The following is a 6,603-nucleotide window of genomic DNA, read 5'->3' as shown; positions in this document are numbered from 1 at the left end:
GACTGGTTTTTTGTTTCGGGTTCGTACGCATATATCCAGGATTCGTCACCTGATTAGATGTTGTATACAGCATTTGAGGATCCTGCGTGGAATCTTTCGAGAGTTCTGACGCACCAAGTAACGCGAGCCGCTTTTTGCTCTTCACAGAGCAAATGCGGTATCCATCGGGAAAATAACTTTTTTACACCTAATTGTTCATGCAAGATTATTTGTATTTGACTCATGCCAATGTCTAAAGTTGCCTGAATTTCGTGGTATGTCACATGTCGATCTTCCTTAATCAGCTTACGCACAGCATCAATGTTTTCTTTGGTGACTGCAGTTTTTGGACGACCTTGACGGGGATCATCACTGAGCTTGACACGTCCACGTTGAAATTCAGAAAACCAGCGATAAATTGTGGTTTTGGATGGGGCTTCATCACCAAATGCAAAAATCATCCGGTCAACACACTGTTTTTGTGTTAAACTACTTCGAAAGTCATAATAAATCATCGCTCTAGAATTTTCTTGAGTCAATTCTATTTTCTCAACGACTAAACAATTTTAACAAGACCTTGTGACAAGACCGAGATTTTTTTTTTAAATAAATAAATGGTATTCGATTTTTAAAACCAAGGAGTTTTCAATTAAAAATAGTTTAGTATGACAGGAACAGTGGAAATATTCCATTCCCGATACTTTTAGTGCAGCCTATGTACTTCAAGCCGGCCCACATAGAATGTGACTCTACAAAGCGCAGGTCCGGCCTCACAAGGAGTATTGCTGTCATCTCTGGTCTGGCGCACCCCAGTATCAGCTTGATCCATTTCACCACGTGCAACGCAGAGCAGGCCGAATTGTCGGGGACCCAGAGCTCTGTGAACGGCTGGATCACTTGGCGTTGCGTAGAGATGTCGCTTCATTGTGTGTCTTCTATCGCATTTATCACGGGGAGTGTTCCGAAGAGCTGTTTAACCTGATTACTGCCGCCGAATTACACCTTCGCACGACACGCCACAAGTTAGGATATCATCCCCACCATCTGGATGTGTGGCGGTCCTCCATAGTGCGGTTTTCAATGAGCTTTCTTCCTTGTACTACAAAGCTGTGGAATGTGCTTCCTTGTGCGGTGTTTCCGGGACGATACGACATGGGTACCTTCAAAAAAAGCGCGTACACCTTCCTTATAGGCCGGCAACGCTCTTGTGATTCCTCTGGTGTTGCAAGAGACTGTGGCGGCCGCGGCGCTCGTTTGTCCTCCTATTCCATAAAAAAAGGTGTACCGACTGTGGCAATGATCACTTCTGGTTTTTTAAGTATGTGTGCTGCTAACATAGACTAACAATATACTAGCGTAAAACAAACAAAACGTGCAAGAGAGATATATGGGGCACACTAAAAGTTTTGCACTTCCAGCTCAGAAAATTTTACACGAAGAATTGAAAGTTTGAAATCTTTGTTGTCATTGGATCTCTCATAAACTGACAGTGGAGCAGAAGGGGGCTCGCGTGGAATGGTGCTCACCGATGCTAATGAAGTATAACCACGGACATTCTAGTGTTGTTTATAACTTTGTCGCAGGAGACGAAACGTGGATTTATTGTTTTGAACCTGAAAAAAAAAACAGCAATCTTGTGAATGAGTGTTTGAAAATGAGAACAGGCCAACAAAAGTGAGGCAGGCGAGAAACGTTGGTATAAAAATCACCGCATTTATTTTCTCTGCTACGGGTCCCATCTACACAATTCTTCTTGAAGATCAAAAGAGTGTTAATGCGGAGTGGTATTCTACAATTTGTTTTCCCAGGGTGTTACAAAAAGTTCACAAAAGATGAATAAAAAGCCGCGTTCTCCTACATCATGACAACGCTTGTTCACACACGGCCAACAAAACTAAGAAATTTTTGGCTTCCGAAAAAGAACAAATCGTCACCCATCCTGCACACAGCTCCGACTTAGCACCCTGTGATTTCTGTATTTTCCCAAAAATCAAAGATTTGATGAGAGGTTTCACTTTTACCAATTCCGATATGGCAGTTATAGCGTTCACCAGCACGTAGAAAACATGCCTTCAGATTTGTGGTCCTACTGTTTTAAACAATGGTTCGATCGCTTAAAAAATGTTTAAAATGTAAAGCGTATTTTGAAAAGCAATAAACATAATATTTTAGTTATACATGTTGTTTTTTTTAAGTTATGCAAAACTATTAGTGTGACTTACGTATCTCTAACGGAGACATGTACAGCAAGATAGATAGTGTAAGTGAATCTATTGTTACTCTAACCGATTTCTGCCCCGTTTTCATTACCTCCTTAGTATTCTGATAAAATCACTAGCTAATCAAAATTGGTCGTCACATTATTGGGCTGTCAGATCGTCTGTACGTTAGTATATTCTGAATCTATGGGGAAAGTGGTTCCTATAAGTAGGAATATTAGAACCTTATTCAAGTCAGTCTGTTACGTCGTGTGAAAAAATATTACGACCTACAAAGTTAACATTTTCGGATTTTTTTTAAGTTATGATGCTCAGAAGATTGAGGAATCGTTGGTATGACGATGTCAACTACATATAAAAGATTTTATACCAATATACTGAAAGCGACAGTGTAATAACCTTTACTTTAGCTTGTAATGTTCTTAGCTCCATACATACATGTTACTATATTATGAGTGCAAACATTACAGTATAGTTATTTATGCAACTGTTGTGTAATAAGGGGTATTAAAACACGAATGGTGATAATAGTATCACATGAGTGTTTTAATACCTAATTATCAACAGTTGCATACAAGACTTTACACCCAGAATATGAATCCTCTAAAAGATTCTAAAACAGTTAGCTTACTGCTAACACTAAAACACCAGTCCTAGTAGTAACCTAATATCAATCATTACTGATTATATACATATAAACTAAGTATTGAAACAATTATATATTTTAGTAGTAATTTACATTTTGTATAGTGCAATAATTAAAATTCACTCGAATATAATGTCCTTTTGCAGCGTTTAAAATGAATCGCTCATTTTTTGTAAACAAAACAATAAAAATATCGAAGCAAAATGGCGGGGATTCGAATAACCTACTTTTTTTTACGGCGCGCGACGTTCTGGTAGTGTGGAACGCGCGTAAACGAAAATGTTCTTTTTTTGAAATTCATACAGATACCACGCATCGAGCAATAAGAATGTGGCTGTCTGTTCAAACTCTTTGCGCAAGAAGGGATCGAAAAAAAAACATAGCAGTGTTGTTATGAAATTCAGTACAACATTACAACACTCGTTTGGATGATGTAATGGTTATTAGAACATTGGGTGTTTTAATGTTGGCAATAAGCTAACTGTTTCAGACTCTTTAATAACGGATTTAAAGCATGGGTAGATAAATATTCTAACACACTACGTACATATGAGAAGTGTAGTTTATGCACTCTGTAGATACTATAAAATAATACTATAGATAAATATGATAAACTAAAAAAGGCTAAAGTAATAATGGATCTGTTTCTCTCTTAAAGTAGATTATTGTGTGCAGCGTATATATAAGAAATTAAACCAATATAAAATAATACCATAAATATAATAAAAGTCTCAAAATTTAACTTGCGGAACTCCAGAAGGAACATCGACTTAGTCAGAACGAATTCCAACGATGACCATAATCTACAATCGATTGTATACGTTATATCACGAATTACCAGCTCCTGTAACTTGTGTAAAGCTTAATAAATAAATATTAATTAGGTAATGTGTCGTACGTCGCGGTAGAAATGTTGGAAAATTTTGTCATGGACTATCTACCGCTTATTTATTTATGTTCCTATGGAAATTGGATAATTTTCAGTCAAGATCAGTCACACAGTGATCATCACATCGCAGTATGTCATATTTGCTTATTTTTTTACGGAAGAAGCGGACAAGCGAGCATACGGGTCACCTGATGGTATGTGATCGCCGCAGCCAACATTCTCTTGTAACGAAATTCGAATATACGTACATAATGATGAATTCGAAAACCGAAAATACATTTGGTACTTGGCGTGAGCGGTTCAACTTATTGTACCACCGACGCCACAAATAATGTAATAATTAAAATAATAATGATTGCTTTATTCTTTAAGGTCATAAAGTTACACCTATGTCAAAAGTTATATATACATTTTACTATTTATTACGATTTCGGAAAAGATTGAGATTTAATAAAAATAAGTAGCAAGAAACGCATTGCTACTATTGTGAATCAATATTTACAGCATCAGCATTTTGACGCAATAAAAATACTCCGTCATGACTTGAACTGTGATTCGGCAGAAATCACTTAACACCAGGTGACCCCCCGTACGCTCGTTTGTCCTCCTTTTCCATAAAAAAATCCAGCCAACAAAAGTTGGGCCCATGACGTTTACGACCATCACATATGGACCAGCCATGGCCTCCATCAACCATGCTATATTAAATAAAACGACCACGGCGACACCACATGTAATCAAACCAGCAAACCGCACTAACACAAAGGCAGTGCCTTTTGCAGCAGAAATAGGTGTGACGGTATAAAACGAACTGCGATCGATCTTCTGAGTTATTTAAACAACAGAACCCAGAAAATCGATCTCCTGGCTTCTGTCATTATGGGGGTGCCCCAAGGGTCTATTCTTGGACCGTTCATCTCCCTTTTATACATTAATGATCTACCTAGCCTGGTAGAAAAAAAATATAAGGTACGTGGGTGACACTGAAAATGCTTAGAACTGGCCAGTTAGAAACATAGCTAATGAAAACTTTTTAACAAACTAACTAACTAAGTAAACTAGTAACTAGTTTTAAGGATTTTGTATATATATCATGTAACTTTCAAATAAATCATATCTTCCACATATTCCTCAGAGTCAAGCAGTTGTTTTATTTAATCACCAAACGCTCAGTCTCTAAAAGGCAATCATCTTTTCTCCTCGACATCTTCCTTTCTTTACCTTAGTTGGCCGATCCTCGAAAGGAAACACCCACAGAGCTGATTGTCTTTTGATTTCGGGTTTGTAGCAAAATATCCAGCTTTCATCACCTGTGACGATGTCAAATACAGCATTTGAGTCAACGCTGTTGAACTTCTCTAATATTTGGCGACACCAGTCCATGCGAAGGTGTTTCTGGTCGTAGGTTAAAGTATGGGGAATCCATCTGGTACAGAGCTTCCTAACGCCTAAATGTTCGTGTAATATTTTTTGAACTTGACTCATACCAATGCCTAGGCTTGCCCGTATCTGCTGATAGGTCACTCTCTTATCTTCCTCTATCATGCGTCGCACAGCACTGATGTTATCTTCAGTAGTCGCTGTTAAAGGAAGTCCCTCACGCGGATCATCATTGAGGTTGCTACGTCCATGCTTCAACTCGTTAAACCAATTGTAAATAGTGGCATGAGATGGGGCTTCATTAACAAAATTAATCGCAGCCTATCATAGCTTTGTTGTTGAGTAAGCCCACAACGGAAGTCATAATAAATCATTGACCGAAAATTTTCTCGCGTTAGATAGCTAACAAGAGTTTTAGATTTGTCGCCAATTCACAAAAACAAATGACAAATAAATGCAATATACTACATTAAGTAGCAATATACCAAAGATTTCTAAAATTGAAATTAAAAAAATTCAAAAACTCATTAGCAATGTTTCTAACTGGCCAGTTCTAAACATTTTCAGTGTTACCCACGTATTCTGGCATTACTCTTTATTCCAAATTAGAATATTGAAGGATTGGGTAATATACTTAGTTCAGCAACTTATTAGTAATCTGTGGTTTAGCACGACACGCGGTTAAGATAATAATAGACAATTACTTAACTGACATAGATACGGCTCGTCAAGTTTACTTTAGTTACTGTCATAGTATTATGTCCTGTGGTACATTATTATGTGGTAATGCAGCCGATATTAATACCAACTATGTGCTGCAGTAGAGGTGTATTCGCGCTATTTACAAGTTAGGTCCTAAATAATCAGCAGAAGACTTTTTTAAGAAATTAACATATTAATTGCCGCTGCGCGCTCAATATTTTTTTAATTACTTAAGTTATGTATGTATTTCTCGAAACATTTATAAACGTATTATTTCTACAACTCGGTCGACCCTCGCCAAGTCAATTTTGTTAGTATTCGTGGAAGATGTAATGTTGTACACCATGATCCCAGAAAATATACAAAACAAAATATATATTACGAAATAAAAAATTATTGTGTGGAGAAGTTTACAATAACATCAAATATAAGTTTCTTGGTGATATGATCCAGACCTTGGGAATGAAGCTACCGCCCAAGGCTAACTTATATAGACAAATTTACAGGCTATTTTATACTAACAATTTTGTTTTCAAAACTAAGGTCCGCTAAGTTTGTGGCATACACCCATTTCTCTTAGGTATGAGAGCGAATACCCGGTAGATTTTATTGTTCAATAAGTGATTTTAAAATTCTGATTTAAATAAAAATATTTTAATTGAATTTAACTGCCCTGATGAACACGTCAATTAAATAACTGCTTCTACTGATACTGTCGACCGAACAAATACACCGTCATACCGATTGTCAAGCGAACTCCTAAGTTTTAATAAAAGTAAAACATTTTG

The sequence above is a fragment of the Leptidea sinapis genome, chromosome 34 (assembly GCF_905404315.1).
Source record: "Leptidea sinapis chromosome 34, ilLepSina1.1, whole genome shotgun sequence".
Classification (NCBI taxonomy): domain Eukaryota; kingdom Metazoa; phylum Arthropoda; class Insecta; order Lepidoptera; family Pieridae; genus Leptidea; species Leptidea sinapis.
The sequence above is the reverse complement of the archived record's forward strand: the minus strand, read 5'-3'. Positions refer to the sequence as shown.